The 20,602-nt window shown below is 37.8% G+C and overlaps 1 protein-coding gene across 10 annotated transcripts in view; it reads right to left on the bottom strand.

The window, feature by feature from the left end:
- The window catches only part of LINGO2 (leucine rich repeat and Ig domain containing 2), a 673,216-nt gene that overhangs the window by 208,155 nt on the left and 444,459 nt on the right, over window positions 1-20,602 (bottom strand). The window lies entirely within an intron of this gene.

The following is a 20,602-nucleotide window of genomic DNA, read 5'->3' as shown; positions in this document are numbered from 1 at the left end:
AATACTGAAAAACTGATGTTTTCCTTGCAGAAAAGTCCTTAATACTTTGTAGAAGGCTTGACTTTCAGAGTTTTTTTGATGCTATTGAAAATAGTCTGATGAAAGATGCATCCCATGATACTAGAAGAATCTTTCACAAAAGCTGAAAATTGAAGCTAAGCAGAGGTCAAAGAATGTACAGCACAAAGCTTGCACTTGCTACACTTAGTAAGTGTTTTGTAGATCAGAATAAAAAAAATATTATTTTGCATCTGCCTAGGTTTTCTCTGTCTGAGACATTTCAATTTTAACTAAAATGAAAGACCAGGCAAAGCAAGGGGACTCCTCTGACTTTGGGTTAATCTCTTAGTGTCTATTACTTTCATTTGATGAAGGCATATCTTCAAATTCTGTGTGCTTTATGGTGCTCTGTGTTGATCTTTGGGTAATAAAGAATAAGCCATAAGAAAAAAGCACAAAGAAATGCTGTGGGAGAGAAAAAGGTTACATTTCTTTTCTTTTAAAGCATGAAGTTTTAGAGCAATTTCAGTGATGATATATCAAGGCACCATTTTACCCCCTCACTCCAAAAATCCTTCATTTTCATGGTCATGTAATGCACACTCTGTGGCAGTGGACTGAAGGCAGTTACCAATGAGAATGGCTTCAACAGTAAAAGTTCATATTCCTATCTGAACTGGTCATCCTTCACTCTAGTCCCTCATGGTGTCCTGAGTTCAGAGATATATTTCTATACATATTTAACTTCGTAAAAAGTGCAATATTTCTCAGGATTTGGCAGTCAAAACCAGAATTAGGCAAACCTTCACTTTGATTTAGCTGGAAATGACTGCCATTTTCAGTCTTTTATTTTTATTTTTTTTTTCTGCCATCTTATCACTAGGGCATGAAAATTCCTGACCTACAGTAACTAGAGAAAAGTAAGACAGCTCTTTTCTCTTGCTGCTGAAATTTTCTGACAGGAGGAAGTAAGGGATATTCATTTCAACACTGTGAAGCTTTTACTTATATACTCTGTGGCTAACAACTGAAGAAAAATACTGCCATGTGTAAGTCATAATATCAGGAGCAAACAGAAATGGATCCATTTTCTAGCTATGACACAGACTGTATGATCTTGGATAAATGGATCTGTCTATGCTTCCATTTTTTCTCATGTTAGAATTCTTCATGCATGCCATGTGGATAGTATGCAGTTTATTCCACATTTGACAAGTCTAGAGAAGATTCTTAAACTGAAGGCTTAAAGAAGAGCATTGCTAAGAATTAGATCTAAACAGTGTAAAATAACCCCAGTAGCAAATACACTGCCTACAATACAAAGCATTTTTGGTGCTGAGCTCACTGTCCTAGTTGCAGAATAAATTGATTAAAGGAATTTACACCACTTCTCCAACAGAGGGTCTTCTCTGGAAGGAAACTCTACCCACACAAGAATTTTCAGCACAGTGGTGGCAGCTAACAAAATTTTTCCAGACCCCAAGCTAGCAAAGCAATGTTGGCTCAAGTATGCCATGCAGGCATACTCTATTTCTACGCAGTGATGAGATGCCACAGAGGGGAACAAAGCAGCACACAATACCTCTGGCCATGCAGGACCTCAGGGGGTTTCTAGCCCAAACACCAGCCCAGAGCAGGTTCAGGTTGCTCAAAGCTTTTAACCCATGGGGGCTGGAAACCCTCCAGGCTGGGAGATGGCACCACCTTTCTGGGCCCCAACCATGCTCCTTGGTTGTCCTCATTGAAAATAAAGCATTTCTTTAAGTCCAGCTTGAACAAAACCTGTTTCAGATACTGTCTCTCACACTCACACCAGGAGCACCACTGTGAAGAGCCCATCCCCATCCCTTTGATCCACTCCTCTATGTACTGGGACACTGTGAGGCCCATCAAAGCCTCCTCTGCCCCACTGAAAGGCTCTGTGGCCTTTCTTCCCAGGGTTAGCACTTACGAAGCACCACTGTTACAGCTGATGTGAGCCCCTGCAATATACTTATGTTTCTCCTGTCCTGGGCCCCGAGCAGGATGATTCACCTTTGTCCACGCCATACCAACTCTTCCCTACCACATTCTTCTCCCTCATGTGCCCAGAAATGTACTCTAAAATTACTTGTTTGATGAGTTTTCTAGGGACCACAGTGAGCCTGTATCATTCCCTTAGTCTTTGGTACCCCCACCAACTCTCAAAGGGCTAACATGTTTAGATGACACAACTAATATATATGGAAAAAAAATAGGTAAGTCTCTTGTTAGAACTGACAAAGCAGCAGCAAGCTTCAAGCTAAGAATAGGTGAGAGACAATGGGCCTAAGCTGAACCTAATTAAGTTAATTAGTTGAACAAATAGAGAAAAAAGGTAATTAACACCACTCCACTGGTAACATGCTTGACACAGGGTAATTAGCCTTTTTGAGAAGTATCATGGAGCACTGCAGTTACACAACTATGCAGGATTTCAGACCAACTCAAACTCTGCACGATGGAGTTGGGGGTGCAGACATTCTTGTCATGATTTCCCAGAGCACACAGGAGAAACATGGTGAGAGATTTTATTGGAAGTAGAAAGATGCATTTGTTCTTACAAGAAGCTTCTAGCACATATAAAGTATAATAGGAACAAAGGTCAAGAACACTGCTTCTGTAGGCATTCAGAATCTGACTGTACAATCTGTTTTATAAAATTGGCATTTTGCTGTAGCAAAGAGCCCCCCACACCCATCCCCTTTTTAAATTTATTTTCCCCAGAACAGAACAGTGCTTTGATCACATTATTAATGCCTTCTGTGACTTCTATAAAATCAGGGTAGCAATAATGCTGTCAAATTCACCTCAGACCAACTTTCAATAGAAAATCAGCCTTTAATAAGTACAGTCCAAGCAACAGAGGAGAGAAATGCCAATCTAAAAATACTATCTCTTATTTCTCATTTGTTTGGAGCATTGTCTGGCATTGGGGCCTATTTATTAGGGTAAAGCTTAAAATTGAATATAATTTAGTTTACTGTTATGAAGGAATGCTGCATTGCTTACAGTTTATTATACTCTTGAGTGCCATAATGACTTCTTACCTGTATTAAATCCTTGTGTTTTTGTAATGAAATGCATGCTCTTGTGCCCTAATGAGCACTCAAACATAATTTATAATCAAACATTATGAAGCTGCAATTACTACATTCCCCAGTGTCACACAGAACAGCTTCCAATGCACAACTCAAGTTTATTTCTGGTGGATCAGTCACTCTGGCCCACTGGGTAAATCTTCCTCCACAAAGATTTAGCAGACCCCTTGTCATGTGGAAACAAATGCAGGCCAAAATCATCTCTTACTGTGGGGAAGCCCCAGGGGCTCACTATTGTTCTGATATTCCCTTATGCATCTGTTACAAATCATGGATACCTACTGCACTTGAATGGAAACAGAGAAGGTGTTCTGTCACCTTCTTGGGGTGACATGCCATTGCTAATGCACAAATTACCATGGTTCTTCCTTGAGCAGTCGCACTGAAATACATGTTTCAGTTAGGAAACACAGCAGAAGCTAGGCCTTTATTGGGAGCCATACTAGCTTTTTATTAGGAAAAAAAATGCAGAGGAGATTGCCTGGAGCTGAAGTACATGTAGATAGCTGGCTCCCTATAGCCCAATGTAGTGCAGGTGTTTGTTTTTAAATAAGATCCTTATATTACAATGAATAGGACCAAAACCCTGAACTGATGAATGTTGACACCAGATGAAGGAGAAAAGGAAAGAAATAGTAGTTGTATGATGGTCCCAAATGGCCTCTGCAATAATTACTGGCTCTGGGACATTTTGTTTATGAAATAACCATATAGGTATTCCATTATTTAGCACTGACATCAAGGACGAGCTCATTGAATTCAACGGTACCATAACTCACATCAGCACTGGGGAAACTGCTTGCAACTACAGCTTCTTCATTTGTAACAGTGAAAATTATTGCACAAAAAAAAGTATAAAAATGGAACTTAAAAAGGCAGAATTGATTAATTAGTCAGCGTTGTGTCACAAAGCTTAGATGGCTAAGGGTAACCAAATATCTCTTTACTGAAGATCACTATACCTAGTGATCCAAACTCATACAACATATTTTACCTATTGTAGACAAAACTTGTGTTTTTAAATTAGGTTTAAGATCTGCCAGACTTTTTTTTTTTTTTTTTTTTTTTTTTTTTTAACATAAAAGCTTCAGCATTTTACAGCTTTGCTGTTACTGATAGATCGCATGATAAGTTTTCTGAATATCACACATTCCCTTGAAAATGTTTTATCTCAAGCTATGTTCCTTTATGAAATGTATTCAAAATACCAACCCTGCTACCTCCACTGACAGAAATCAAAACCTCCGATAACTTATAATGTACATATTTGTGAATTATTACAGGTAAAAGTATTTCCTGATACTTCATTATAAATCAGAAAAATCAAGTTAACAAAAATCTATACAACTGTGAATGAAATAGGGCTATTAGGGATGATTGATCAGATTCTCATCTTGTTATTTTATGTATGTGAAAAGAATACTGCACTGTGGAATATAACAGGAATTACTTTATACCTTTGTGAATAACTATCTTGTGGTCTTGTTTTCTTCCTGTGTACATAGCAATATATAGTTAATATATAAGCAGTATATAGTTCATATATAACAAATGGGTATTTTCAGATATAATCAGTGAATCTAAATGCTTTAAACAGCCACAGGAACATATTTCTTCCAAAGAGTGAATCCGAAATGACACAGCTAATGAGTATGTCCTTGAAGGATTTAGGCTGCATTTATGCATATGTAATTCAGTTACAACTGATTCATTAAGGAAAGGCTGAGATGTCCATATTACCTGAAGTCTATTTAAAGAGAACATCTGTTTTGCTAAATGGGGAGCATATCTGAACTGTGAATGAGCAAGAGATAGCAAGAGTTCTTTTTTTATATATTTTTTTTTATTTTTTATTTTTATTTTTAACATGGAAAGGAGGCGGAAGGCCTTAAGACAAAATGGGTACATACTAACAACTGTTAACATGCACTAAAGCAAGAAAATAATACAGAAAACTGCATGTTTTCTGAGTTGCCTAGACCAAGTCACATACTCATATGTATATTCACTAGGCCATTTCTATCTATCTACAGCAAGCAAAAATAATATTTTCCCCATGCTGTGTTCACCTCCAATACTTTCTGAGATCTCTCAGATGCTACATACCTGCTCATTTGTTTGATGGTGCAATTATTTTAGTGTTCTTTCCCTTCTATAAACAAAGTGTACTATACACCATACAAAGGAAAAGGAAAAGACAAAGCTTTCAGCCAGATATTCTGCATCTTTTTACAGTGTGACTGGGAAAGATCCCCCAGAGGACTTCAGCCTGGTACCTGATTTGGAGTGGGAAGCATTTGCATGGAACATACCTGTGACAACTTCATCTCCACTTAACTCCCCATCTAAGGTCGATACCTTGAGCTCATACTGTTACAGTAAAATAATGTTTATCAAGTATATTCACCTATATGCAATTGTTTGACGTTAACCACTACCTAACCACTATTTTTGTAAAATCACAATCTGCAGAAGGAATCAAGGATGTGAAACCAAGCTGTGTCTGGACTGACACTAAACCTCACACACATATGGTTTAATGGGCAACTATAGGCCAGTCAGCCTCACCTCCATCCCTGGAAAGATGTTGGAGCAACTTCTTCTGGATGCCATCTTCGAGCAATTGGAAGAGAGGATTATCAGGAGTAGTCAGGATGGATTCACCGAGGCGAAATCATGCTAGACCAACCTGTAGCCTTCTTTGATGTCATCACTTTCCTGGGTAGATGAGGGGATAGCAGTGGATGTTGTGTACCCTGACTTCAGCAAGGCTTTTGACACTGTTTCCCACAACATCCTTGTGATGAAGCTTAGAAAGTGTGGGATAGATCAGAGGACAGTGAGGTAGACTGAGAACTGGCTGACTGGCAGAGCTCAGAGGGTTGTGATCTGTGGCACAGACTCCAGTTGGAGGCTTGTAACTAGTGGTGTTCCCCGGGGGTTGGTACTGGGCCTTGTCTTGTTCAACATATTCACCAATGATCTGGACAAAGGTATAGAGTCCACCCTCAGCAAGTTTGCTGATGATACAAAGCTGGGAGGAGTGGCTGACAACCAGAAGGCTGTGCTGCCATTCAGTGAGACCTGGACAGGCTGGAAAGTTGGGCAAAGAGGAACCTGATGAAGTTGAACAAGGGCAAGTGTAGTCTTGCACACTATGGAGTAATAACCACATGCATCAGTACAGCTTAGGGGCTGACCTGCTGAAGAAGAGCTCTGAGGAGAAGGACCTGGGGGTCCTGACAGATGATTACAGGTTGGCCATTAGCCAGCAGTGTCTGAGAAAGCCAATGGGATCCTGGCGTGCATTAAAATGAGAATGGCCAGCAGGTCAAGGGAGGTGATCCTCCCCATCTACTCTGCCCTGGTCAGGCGTCCCCTGGAGTAGTGTGTCCAGTTCTGGGTTCCCAAGTTAAAAGAGACAGGGATCTTCTACAGAGAGTAGAGATGAGGGCCACAATGATGAGTAAGGGCCTGCAGCATCTCCCATATGAAGAAAGGCTGAGAGACTTTGGTCTGTTCAGCCTGGAGAAGAGAAGACTGAGAGCTGATTTTATTAGTGTTTATAAAAATCCAGTGTGGGGGAGAAAAATGGATGGGTCCAAGCTCTTTTCAGTGGTATGCAGAAATAGGACTGGCCAAATGGCCAAAAAACTGGAACACAGGAAGTTCCTCACAAACATGAATAAGATTTTCTTTATAGTGAGAGTGACATAGCACTGGAACAGGCTGCCCAAAGAAGTCGTGGAGTCTCCTTCTCTGCAGATATTCAAGACCTGCCTGGACAATTTCTTGCTCCACCTACTGTAGGGAACCTGCTTTTACAGGGGTTTGGACTCGATGATCTCCAGAGGTTGCTTCCAACCCCTACAATTCCGTGATTCTGTAATGGTGTGCCAGGATTGTATTTAGATTCTGCTTTACCATGTAGCTTAGCAGGATCTGCAGATACTAGTGCAAGGGTGCAGTGAGATTTGATCATCAGTAAAGTCCAAGCTATTGAGAGTATGTTCTTGATTCTTCAGATAAAGTTCATTACTTCTGCACTATAAGCTTGGCTTTCATATATTAATCCTGCTTACAACAGAAGGCAAAAAAGCAAGGACTTCTGTTCACTTTACCCTAATGGAGTAAGAGATTCCAGCATTAAGTAGTAACCAACTCATGGAAGGATGAATTATAGTCTTATTTTGCATTTTGTGTTATTTTACCTCATTTTTAAACTAACAAGAAAACTGTACTTTTTAGTTCTGAACTAGTCTTAAGTGAAAAGAGCATGCCTGATTTTTATTACCCATTCTTAAAGCTCTGCTTCTGCCTTTGCACTTCCTCCATGCACAGACAGCAAATTACCAAGGGAGGGCTAACCTTAATAAAGGCTCACATTATACTGCGTCCATTGCAATTAATTTCATGAAGTTAAGGAAGGTGTAAGATATCCCACTGCCTTCCCCTTCTGCTCTAAAGAGACTGTTGATGGCTCATGTTTTCCTGGCAATTACCATTGACATTATGCAATACATACCAAAGCTCAGATTTTTAATTAAAATAAAAAAAGTCCTGAGCAGCAGGACAAGCACTCTGAATGTGAAAAATTATTGCTTGATTATAAGGTTTTAATCATGTGTCTACCTGCAACGTGACAGGAAATGCAACAATGCCAACATAAATACTTTGTATCTCTTCCTCATTAAAACTACAAACAATACAAAAATTAAGCATGATCTGTACGGTGCAAGGAATAAAAGTAATTCCAGGGTGACTGAAGGCTGATCATGAGCAGCTGAGTAGCTGCTGTTACAATTTTAAGCTTTACCAGAACAGCAGCTCCCACTCCATAGGAACTTAGGCAAACGTGAAAGTAAGCAGGGCTAAAGGACAGTGCTGTTTACTTTACAGGTAGAATAAAATAAATATATGAAACATTTGCTCATTATACTTGAAATAAAGATTAAAAAACAATTTGAAAAAAATACATGAATTAAGTTTATGAATTCATTGCAAAATATAGGCCATTCAATATTATGCTTTACCTATCCTTTTTAATGATTCCCCACTCCCTTAATATATGTATACTGTACTAAAAATAAACAATATATAGTGTAAGATGAAGTGGAAAAATGAAATTTGTATTTATTGGCTGTAAGCCACCATCATGTCTCTGGTAAATAAGATGAAACCCATAAGAAAAGCACCCAAATATGCATACACTTCCCCTTATCAGATTAACTGTTTATCCCTCTCCAGTAGCTCTGAACACATATTGTTAACAGGCAACTGTGTTTTAGTGATGGCAAGTCCACCTCATTATTTACTGCTAAATTGAATTAAAGAAGACAAACTTAATTAATTCTGAACATTATTTAGCAATGAGCTTAAAATGAAAAAGATAATGTATACAGAAATGCAGTGGTTGTGAATAGAGATAGTAGCTGTGATTTACCTGAGTTTCTTGACTACTTTGCTCCCCCTCTTTGCTTCTACCCCCATATCTTTAATTCTTAACATTCTGCTATGGAAAGCAATAAAGAATAGCTTGACTTCTTCTTAACTGAGGATTTGGAACAAAACTGAGACTCACAATTTGTTTTAAGCAATCCTACGGTTATTTCTATATTTCCTAGAGGCTAGCCTCTAGGAAAATATTCACTAGCCTCTTGAAAATATTCACATTCGCTAGCCTCTTGAAAATATTCACTTATTCATCTATTCCTCAAGAATGGAGGGACAACTTAATTGTTTTGTTAGAGTAGAGGAAAGGACACCTTCAAGTAAGTCAACTTCAGTGCTGAATGTATTGATTGAAATTGATTGCTTCTTCTACCTTTCTACTTCTTTATTTGTGGAGAATATTGATCAATGAACTTCAGGCCAGAGCCACTTAATTTTTTCTTACTATCAAGACACATATTTCCTCTTGCTATATGTACTACTGCAATGATAAATAAAAAAGGAAAATTGTCAAAAAATAAGAAAAACTTTTGTTTAATGGATTGAAAGGCACAGCAGATTTCTGTTAAAGACAGTCTATGAAAGGCATAGGCACATAAGCATACACAGAGAAAATATTTCCATCAGGCACCTGGAGCTGGCAGCCTCAGGCCCTTGCTAGGCAGTCAATAGAGCATTACTCATTTGGGAAACTCTCCCTGTATTCTCAGCTGAGATTCTGATCACTCTACAGTCACCTTCTTGAAAGGCAATTTTTGCATGTTATCTGTGTCATATTCTTCTGAAGTTCACTCACTTTGTGACTGGCATCTCACGCCTCCAACATCAAAAAGCTCCTAGTCAATTGCCATAGTCTCACCGTTCTGCAAAAAGCAAAATCTTTTCCCCCCTACTCAGTAACTCCTTTTCTCTCTTTACCCTGCACTTCTGATTCTCAAAGGAGTTTTAAATCTAAGGACTTCAAAATACCATGAGAGGAGAAAGGAATACCTTTGTGGAAGCAAAGTCTTCTGAAGTACTGCTGGATAAAGTACATGTTCTTTTTTTCAAGTCAAGCATTTATAACGATACAGAAGTTGGTTTTGGAAGATTGCGCTCATTAAAAAAAAAAAAAAAATTGAGCCCCAGAACTGGTTAATGTTGTGTTAGCAGCATTCCCGAAACTGAGTGAACCCAGAGGAACTGCCTAGCTAGCAATTGCCTAGTAAACAAGTTGAAGTGCAAAGCAAGCTAGCAGACATTTATCTATGTAGAAGCTTATTTAGAAACACAGAAAAATTATAAGAGCTTTTTAGTAGCACTCTCATACCAGTACTTATCTTGGCATCTCCAGGACCAGATTTTAACACACTTGAATTCCAAATAATACATGAATCATTGGCTTATCAAACTGATTTCAGTGAAGGTGGTTGGTCCTGTGTGGAGCAAGGGGTTGCACTCAGTGATCCTTGTGGGTCCCTTCCAACTCAGGATATTCTTTGATTCAGTGACTCTAAGATACTCCAAAATCAACAATGGCAGAATGTGACCCAAAGTTAGAAAAACAGATTATAACTACTCAGCTAGATGAGTAGTTCAGGGGTGAAAAACACTGAAAATACAGATTGATGGAAAATAAAACACATGTTTCTGATAATACAGCAAATCATTTATTTATAAGTAGTGATTTTAATAAAAATGCTTGTTAAATTGTTCTAGTTCTTAATGCCAGCGAGGCCTCAGCTCTGTCCCTGTACTGTTCAAAAGACCACAGAGAAATAACACCTGGGAAGAGGTTAGGTTGCACATTCTGCACAATCAGAGAGGTCTACACTTTCTGGAGCCTGCTGTGCCTGTGTGGTATGTTCCTAGGACATCAGAGACAACAGTGTAGAGAACAGACCATACATCACAGCTGTGCCCTTTAGCGCTGGAGGCTTCAGCCTCACTCAGACCAATTTAAGCACGAATTTTAGTGTATTTGACTATGTTTTACCACGAATTGTAATTCATGACCCCTACATTTTGTTAGAAAAGATAAAAGTAATCAAGATGCCTTTATGTCAAGTCTCTTGTTTCTTTGCAAAAGCTACTGTACAAAGGATGTAAGTGGATCAAACTAATTGCACATATATACCTGGCAAGAGAGCTAAAAAACAACCCCTTTCTTTTCTGTGAACACTGAGGAGCATAATACAGTATTAATTAGCAATGTCAAAAGTGCTTTCCATTTTCAGAAATAGCAGTGGAGAAGAGGGTGAAACACCAGTTACTTAGGATAGAGTTAATCTTTCAGGGACTTTGCAACTATATAAGGATAGCAGAAGAGCAAATGCAGCTACACAAAAAGATTTTTAGATATTTTTGAAAACTGTTGTAAAGAACTTAGTTTTGTAAAAAAAATAAAAATCCACTCTGAATTTGTAAAATAAAGCAGAGCGATATTTGGCAACTGAGAAAGCTGTAAGAACAACTTCTTTATAAAATTCCATATAGTATTTGAAAAATCTCTTCAAAAGGTATTTTTGATGTGAACATATCTTCATATCTTCTACAAGTGAATCAAAACATAATTGCTTTGGAAATTTATGATGAGTTTTACATACATGTACAGTGCATTTTGGCCTGTCTATTCTTGCAATTAAACTATTTTAGCATCATTTCTATTACCTATGTTTCTCACAATTTTATGTCAGTGCTTGTTAAGCTTTTCTATGTAGACAAAGCTCAGCAGTGATACTTAAACTAAGACTTTTCTTCTCTGATAAATGAGCTTACTGCTGGCTATCCTGTATGTATTACATTGTAGTCTGCCAAGAACCATAAATCAAAAAAAGCAGTTATTTTCTCTGTGAGCTTTCTCTGAGTGCTGAAATCTTCAGTAAATCTTAATTACATTGGGACTTTTATTTTTTGTAGTGATAAGAGAAATTAATTTTGAAATTTGGAGATCTTCACAGGAAGCTATCTTAATAAGAGGTAATAAGACCATTAAAAGCAGTAAATTAATAGCATTTACTTAGCAGAAAATGATGTAGACTTGAAAGACTGGAATTATGACAAACAAATAAGCAGTAAACTGCAAACAGTTTACTGACAGTTTACTGAAATTTACAAAGTGCTTTTCATGAGGAGATCTTAAGTAGACTATAAGGTTTATAGAATGTGAATGATATTGCTGACATTCACATTTGAATCAGTGAAGACCTGAATATATTTCCAAAGGAAGGTTATGTTGGCATTTCATATACCTATTTTTCCATTTCCTTTTTTTTTTTTTTTTTTTTTTTTTTTTTTTTCTTTTAATTGACCACGTAAAGGCCAGAGAACTCAAGCTGCTCCTAGAAGGAACAGGCATCTACTGCTACAATAAGCTCTCTGATGCTGTCTCTACTTATCTTCAGAAACTCTTTATGCTATTTCAGCTTTGACTTTGACATATAAATGTACGGTATATTCCAACTGATTTTAAATGCTTTCTTATTTTTGAACATTCTTGCATTAGAACCAGTTAATTATTACAATATTTATTACTTCATGTATATATTTAACATATTAAGTCCTCTAAACAAATAATTTCATGATACAGTATAACTTGACATAAATTTCATAAGGTGTGATTAGAAAAACAAATGAGCTGGGTAGCTCTATATTTAAAAAACATTCTTCTTTTGCACCATCAAAACATCAGTACTGTGAAGCCAGAAGATAAGCAGGGAGGAGTTGGGCTTTCAGTCTCAGCTAAGGATGAGAACAACACAGAGACAGTATGTTCAAGTTTAACATTTTATGCATTGCTTATGATAGTTATTGCATTATGTGTTTCATCTTATTGATGGGAGGTCATTCATCATGTCACCTACTTGTTTTCTGAAATATTTTTAGCCTTTCTGAATGATCAGTTAAGAAACAGGTTGGTTGTGCCCCTTTCAGAGCCAGTGCTCATCCACAGTAGATGCAGGATCAAAATGGAGCTGAGGCTAGCAACTAAAGACAGTAAATCAGCAAGAATCATTAATGAGTCTAGAAAACATGAACTATTAAGAATGCCTCAAAGAACAGTAGAAAGGAGAAAAGTAATTAAAGTTCTGTGCTGGAGAATGGCAACACGTTGTTACTGAGAGGTTAGCTCTACATGTATTTCATCTCTCTGTGTCTGTCCTGCAGACTGCGTACAGGAAGAAAAGAAACTTGTATCATTAAGGACTCCATGTTCAGCAGCAACATCTTAGGATGTGAAGTATCTAATTTAATCTGCATCTGTTAACAAATAAACCAATTAAATAAAATTCACTTAGTCTGAAAGATAATTGTCAGGATGTGCAAATTTTTGGATTGAAATTGTGATTAGGTGGATTTTTCAACCTGCTTGTGTAGTTTCTGTAAACATAGAGCAGAGGAAATAAAATGCCTGAATTTTTGAAACCTCTGTAAACTCGTCTACCAAAAATACTGGTTTAACTTTATAGAGTGTAATAACTAGGGGCTAACATACACAGTTTGTAATTAACAGGTACAAAGCAAAGAAAGCAGGTGTCTGTTTCCAGAATATATCATTAAGCCATCCCACCAGATGTGATGAGTAATCACACTGTTTCAAAGCAGGATCGAAGAAACTTACTGAAAAGAAAGACATTAAGACTACCTCCAACTCATGATCACCCAAGATTGCAGCTGGTTGGAGGCTGGGCAAATTATCAGGGGAAGTATTGTATATACTTGCTTTATATTCTTCCTGAGATTTTATTTTTTGGCCCATCACTGGGGATTGGACAATGGGAGGATAGAGGGATCTTCAACTTGACCTTATACATCTGTTCTTATGTCCTCAAGTCTGTTCCAATTATTCCTACCTTTTCTACACTGCAGTTCTATTATTTCTTTATTATTTTCCTCATAAGATGAAGATGATAGTGATCTGAGTATCACTATATGCAGTTGTATTTTATCTATTCCAGCCTATGAGCTTCCAGAGAAATTAGGTTCATCTCAGGCAATTTATTATTATTATTATTTTTTGTAAATTAAAAAAATGCACCGTGTACACAGTTTTTTTTTTTTTTTTTTCCCTGAGATATTTGATTATACAGAGTATTTTTTTTATCCTAACAAATAATTCATTACAAATCCTTGCACAAGTCTGGAATAACACAATCTACACTCAATCTGCCTGTGCAGGCACACATGCAGAATTCTCTTCGGTCATCAGGAATACACACTTTCAATCAGCAATTTATCTTCTAGCCCAAATACCTACACATACAGTAATGTACTTATGGATTTTGATTTGTGAAGTAGTTCTTCAGATCTAATTTTCTCATTAAATTTGAGAAACATAGCCTAAAGAAGAAGGAAAAGGATGCTTGCTCCTCTGATAGAATTTTCACAAAATATACTTGCAGATGTGACTAGTAAAATGCTGCATTTATACACCATTGCTGCAGTTTCAAATATTTTTGAGATTCTTCTTTCATCTCTCTCCGATAAAGAGATAAAGAATCTAAGTCTTGGGTCAAAGTAGGGTTTTGTTCTGATGCTTTCTTTTTTCCCCAAAATGTAATACAGGAATACTGAATCAAACTTATCTTGACTTGGTAGGGAAAGCAGATGCTACCATGTGTGGAAGACAGTAAAAAGGAAGACAGAATAGGAAATAACTGTCCCCTGCAATTTTTTGAACAGTGAAACTGTACATAGAGGGATAAAAGAACTAATTACTTGAAGAACAGATACTCTGAAAGCATTTTTAATGACATATGGATGTGCCATTAATTCCTAACTGCTGTCACAATAAATGCTCTCTTGGAAAATGGTATATTTAAAGGGAGTTCATGATTTTTAGTTTTTTTTCCTGCAGTAGGCATCAAAAGGGATGAAATCAAAGGGTGGACATTGAAGACAGAGGAGTTTGACAAGAAGCCAAAAATTATTTCAAGATCTAGATGGCTTAGGTTTTAAGTCCCACTAAGTCAAATTGTTGGCTAATATACCATTTCTTGCATATTTATCTTGTTCCCGCAATTCCAGTCAGAAAAGGCATATCTCACTATTGGCCTGGATTACTGAGCAGCAGAAAAAGGTGTGAAGTCTTCCCTTCCTCTAAGAGGAGAGGCTTGTTTCTTCAAGGTTTCTTCATACCTGCTTGTGCATAGGTAGAAGATTACAGCCTGCATGGTTTGGGTTCACTCAACCCTGTCTTTACTTTGTACACAACATTTAGCCATATTAGAAACAGGCAGCTCTGGTTTGACTTGATTGATTATGCAAATACAGCACAGCTATGAATAGCACACTTGAAAGCAGATAGGCAATCAGCACAGCTATTTCAGCAGTGACAGATCTGCCATGGCTTAGGAACAGCCTGCTGAGCCTAATGTTGGCTCTGGGTTCACCATGGTGAACCATGGCATGATAAAGTTCTCAGAGACAAGAAACATTTCCAGGTAGCATAAGAGATGGGGTAGTTTCTGGTTTGTTTTATGCCACAGGGAAGCAGCCACTGAGCTACCTTAAAGAGTGCAGGATCTTTTTCACTGTTGCATACAGTAAACGTGTGCCTGTCAATGTATGTGAGAAGAGGCATTCATATTGCTTTATTAGCCTACAAAACTATTCAGTAATTAATTAATATATGCATATTAAAATACTTTAAAATCCTATCTGAGAGAATGTCACCTGCACATTTGTGTAAAATGTACAGGTTTGCATCCTTTAGGAACTCATAGGGGACTATTTCTGGATGTGTAAATAAAACCCAGATCACAAGAAATCTTGGAAGAACAACTGTATGTAAATCTATCTGGTATTTCTGAGAATGTTCAAAGGCAAGGGGTAAATGTTTTATTGTATAAAAAATATCCAGAGGAAATACTATATCTGCTTCCCCTACAGTGTGTTCTCTGTAGGTCCAGAGAGAGCTCGCAATCATGGGTTTTTCTCATGAGGTAATTCAAAAAACAGATAGTGCTAGCTTGCCATCAGTGAGGTCTTAGTGTGCCAGAGAGGAAACACTAAATAGTTTTATCCTCCCAGAAGAGACGGAATTCCCCCCACAACATAAGCAATATTCTCAGTTTGATGTCATGACAATCCCATGGGTGACCTATTTACTTGCCTCACTCTATCTTCTAACTGGTTTCAGGTTTTCAGATGAAATGCTGTTTTTGAAGATCCTGACAATCATTTTAAAGCTACACAGTTATCACAAGATAGACTACAAGTGAAGATGCAGGGCTAAAAAGAAATGTATCAAAAAGTATTTTCTGCAATTGGGGGCTGGATGAATAACATGAAACTTGAATACATACAGATAAAGCTACATTGTTATAAAAGTAGCTAAAGTAATTCTTCACTTCTATGCAAATAATTTTTCTAAATCCTTTTAAAAAACTTCAGGGTTGTCAATTTTTTATTTTTACAGCTTTTCACACACTTACAAATGCAAATTATAGAATAAAAGTGAAAATTCTGTGGACAGCAATAAAACAGATTAAAACCTGTTTTTCCGGCTCTCTCCTATAATGAACTGTGACTGCAGCACTTCTAGCGTCTCTCCTCCTTTTTCCGTCCCTTCCCCTGTCCACTATGTCCTCCCATACGTCTGAGGTGCTCATGCTCTGTAGCTTGCCATAGCAGCACATGCACTGTGACCGGCAAAGCAGACCTCCCATAGGCCCTCATCTTCCTCCACAGACACAGGCCTGGGATCCTTCTACCCAACACTCACTTCGACAAAATGTGTAGAATTTTGAGAGCTTCCAGGCATCTGCCTGCCTGAATTTGATTCAAACTGGTCAGCCCCAAGTTACTGGAGGAGTAAGGAGGAACAGCAACAAATTCTGTACAATTTTTCCCTTAGCTGCACACAGCATTAGGGATACTGACGGACAGCATATTGTAGTGGGTTTATGTGGCAAGGTTTTGGTAGCAGGGGGCCATAGGGGTGGCTTCTGTGAGAAGGATCTAGAAGCTGCCCCATGTTTGGTAAGGGCCATGCTGCTGACCAGAACTGAGCCAATAAGTGATGTTGTTTTGCACCTCTGTGAGAGCATATTTAAGAAAGGGGAAAAAAAAACGCTGCGCCACACAGCAGCTGGGAGAGTGAGAGGAGTGAGAAACAGCCTTGCAGGTGCCAAGGTCAGTGAAGAAGGAGGGGGAGAGGTGTTCCACACACCAGAGCAGAAGTCCCCTGTGGCCTGTGGTGAGGACCATGGTGAAGCAGGATGTCCCCCTGCAGCCCATGGAGTACCACGGTGGAGCAGGGTTCCACGGTGCAGCCCATGAAGGAGACCACGGTGGAGCAGGTGGACCTGCACCAATGGAGGCTGCGGCCTGTGGAAGATCCCTGCTGGAGCAGATCCAGGGCCAGACCTGTAGCCCGTGGAGAGGAGACCACACAGGACAGAATGGTTGTGGTGGAGCTAGTCCACGTGGAAACACACACAGAGAGAAAGCAATTATTCTCAACTTCCCATCAATGAGCGATGTTTGGCCATGTCCCAGAAAGCAGAGCCTCAACACAAGTAGCAGTTGTTCAGGAGGACAGATGTAATAAGCAATAAATCTTACTGTCTCCCTACAATGAGTCTGTTTTGCCCGTAATAATAATTACTGTGTGATCTTCCCGTCCTTACCTCAACCCTTGAGCCCTTTTCATCAGATTTTCTCCCCACTCCTTTTTGAGGAGGGGAAGTGAGAGAGTGGTTGTGGTGGAGCTCGGCCGCCCACCCGAGTAAAACCACCACACATATGCATCTCCATGGGTTGCAAGAGAACACCTCATCATCTGCTTAAATGCGTTCAGATAATTCTTAACTCTCTGTTCCTATATAACAGAGCAATGTCAAGGCTGAACATGCTGACTGTATTTTTTCTTTAAAAATGCCTATAAAGTGCTATTATATGACACTTTTATGAAAAACACTAGAAGAGTTTCCTTTATAGGAAACTCTTGGCACCTGCTGCTCCATTTCTCAAATGTTGGTCATCAGAACTGCCTCCTGCTTCATCTTTTGGGGAGGGCGTATATTGAAGGATGTACTAAAATTTGACTTTTCAATTCTCCAGATTGAGATTTATGTCCTTACTTGTTGGTTCAAGGTCTAAGCACAGGAAAGTCCCTGTATTTTAGATCCAGCATGGACTTGTTTTTCTTTTCTGATAACGGCAGATTTTGTGATATAGGATCATTCAAGTCACCTATTAAAATCTTTGAAGGAGACATTTACTGCTGATGCATTGCATATTTGGCAATGGATTCTTCAACAATGGGAACAGATTGGTCTATTACAATCAAACCTTATTTCCCCTCTCTCTCTTATCAGCATATGACACAACAATTGTGACAATTTTTTTTTTTTTTTTTTGGTCTAAATTTGGCAGTGGGGAACACTGCCGCATTTAGTTTTGATGCTGCATTCCATAATTTTTTTCTGTTGTGGAGTATATGTATAGGCTTTGTGCTTTAGGGAGCACATACAATGGTTTATATAATATATAATGGTTTTAACTAGAGGAGTGAAAATTTATTTTCACCTTGTAAGATCAGTAAAATATTGCAATTAAAAACCTCTGAAGATCACAGCAGACAGTATTACTTGGAAACTAAAAAAGTAGTAGAAGAAAAGCTCTATACTCCACTACAGTAGAATCAGTGCTTCTTTGCCCCTATCAGTCTCAGATCAGGATATCTGTTTGTGCTGTAACATCGATTCATAAGCATCTGTCTTTGACTTATATTTTTATTAAATATTTTTTACTCATCATATATGCATGCTTGGCTGTATGCCAAGCTTTCCAATATCTACAACATGTATCCTACATCTACATAACACATTTAGTTTCCTTTGGGGACAGTGAAACCCTATACTGGAGTGATGATTTACTTTGAAGATGTCTGTCAGTCCAGCATGACACCATGAGTTCTCTAGAATTTGAGCAAACAACTTGAATTCCCCTGGCAAATCATGTCAGGGAAGTGCAAGGGTTCACAGTGATCAGAAATACTTTGCTCTCAACTCAGGGGTGAGGAGTTTCATCAGTGTGAGGAAGAACACCGTGATCTTCCCAGAGAAGTTAAGCAAGCTCCATTTGAGTTCTAGCAGATGTCTTTGTACAGAGCAATAACCTACGCTGCTTCCCCAGATTGACTGGAAATGCTATGACATAGAAAATTTCATCCACACCAATCAAAATTCAGAACCTGTCTCAGTTTGTTCTCTGACTGCCACACTTTACACAGGGATGACTGTGTAATAACAAGGCAAGTTCAGGTTTATGTACTCTTTAAAATATCTTGTTGTGTTTACAATATCAGCACAGTGCTGTCATACTGACAGTTCATCTCAATCTAAGCATAGTCAATCTGCTATATAACACTCCTGGGGCTTCTTCTGTATCAGCCTTCCCCACTGCCTAAAATACCCTGTGGAGCTGATTCCTCCAAGGAAAATAAAATGTGGGGAAAAGAAAGGAGGAAATAATTTAGAACCTATACATATTTTTCTAGCTGAAATTAATTATTTGTAAGACACCATTTTTGACTGCATATCCACAGGAGCTTTTTCTACTACAGAATGAAATTGAATTGATAAGCCATAATAGTCAAACAATTGCTGGGGAATAAATAAACATCCTAATAATCTAAGCATCTTTCATCTCCTCATTTCTTATGTATACTTTAAGATACCGAACAGAAGGGTGTCTCCAGTTGAGAGCAGAAAAACCTTTACAAGGACATTGATTCAATTTTTCATTTTTTATCTTTCCATTTGAAGGAATTATGGGTAGCTTTTTTCTCATGAAGTTACAAACTAGAACTCAATAAATTCAAAACATTTTCCAATTTGCGCACAAAAGCAACAACTATTCCATAAGATTTCACATTATCCTTCACATTATTTTCACAACTTCTCAAGCTTTCAAGACAAGGGTGAATTATTATCTACTTTGTTCAAAATATTCTTAGTTTGATTGTGCATTTGAACTAATGGTCATGTACCATTGTGCATTTGGTGCATTTTATTTGGGTGCTCTCATTTATGTTCCTTCGAATAGTAACAAATCAAACTTTTTGAAATAAGGGAGATGTGCTTTTCTCTGTGGGCAGCACTGAAACTGCTTTGGGGGAAACTTGTTCAAACTCCAGTGTGTGACAAACAGAAGAATCCCAGCCAGAAGCTGGGAAAAAGAGGCTGTGTAGAAACAGAGGGTATAAAGTGAGGTGCATGGTGTAAAAAGACAGGCCTCCAACAGGCTGGAAATATTGTTTTTTAGGGACAGAACATGCAGCAATTCAGAACATCATGACATAAACAAAAGTAAGGATTCACAAATGCAAATACTCAAAAGAACTAACGTATAAGCATTTACTATTTATATTCTGTCTCACCTAGCACTTTTAAGATTTCTTCATGTCAAAACTTAAAACTTACCTAATACTTACCTCACTCACATACTAATGAAACTTTTTTTTTTTTTTTTTTTTTTTTTTTTTTAATTTAAAAGTCCTTTCTTCTTTGCGGAGTTTGGCATCAGGAGTTTTTAGCAGACCCTCCTCAAGTTTTACAAAAGCATTGTTTATCACTTTTTGTTGTTGTTTTTTCCTGAGGAAAATAATTTCTACACAAAGTACACTGATTTTTTTTTAGAAAAAAATGCTAACCAAATCTGGAAAAAGTACACCAACCTTTTTAAACTAAAGGTCACCTATGTGGGTAGACAAAAAAGAGGGCATAAAGAAGTATAAACATATAAATATTTTCCACTTTTATTTCATAATAAAATTTGAAAATCTCTTTGAAAAGTTTGGAAAGTTTGGATATCATTGCTGTATTTCATACTTCAGAAGTGAGCTTTTATATAATGTCATCTTCTCTCGTGTTTCTTTTGATTCTTTATAATGATCATAGAAGTTGATTCAAATAATTGAAAAATACCGTCTTTCTTTTTTGCATCTCTCCTGCCCCAAAGGTAAGACTACTTAATTTGATACAGTATTATTGCAAAGGTATATTATACCTCACTATATCTGATCTGTGAACAGATCAAGAAAA

This window comes from Oxyura jamaicensis, chromosome Z, assembly GCF_011077185.1.
Source record: "Oxyura jamaicensis isolate SHBP4307 breed ruddy duck chromosome Z, BPBGC_Ojam_1.0, whole genome shotgun sequence".
In the NCBI taxonomy this organism is placed as follows: Eukaryota; Metazoa; Chordata; class Aves; order Anseriformes; family Anatidae; genus Oxyura; species Oxyura jamaicensis.
This window is presented reverse-complemented; position numbering and strand designations above follow the sequence as displayed.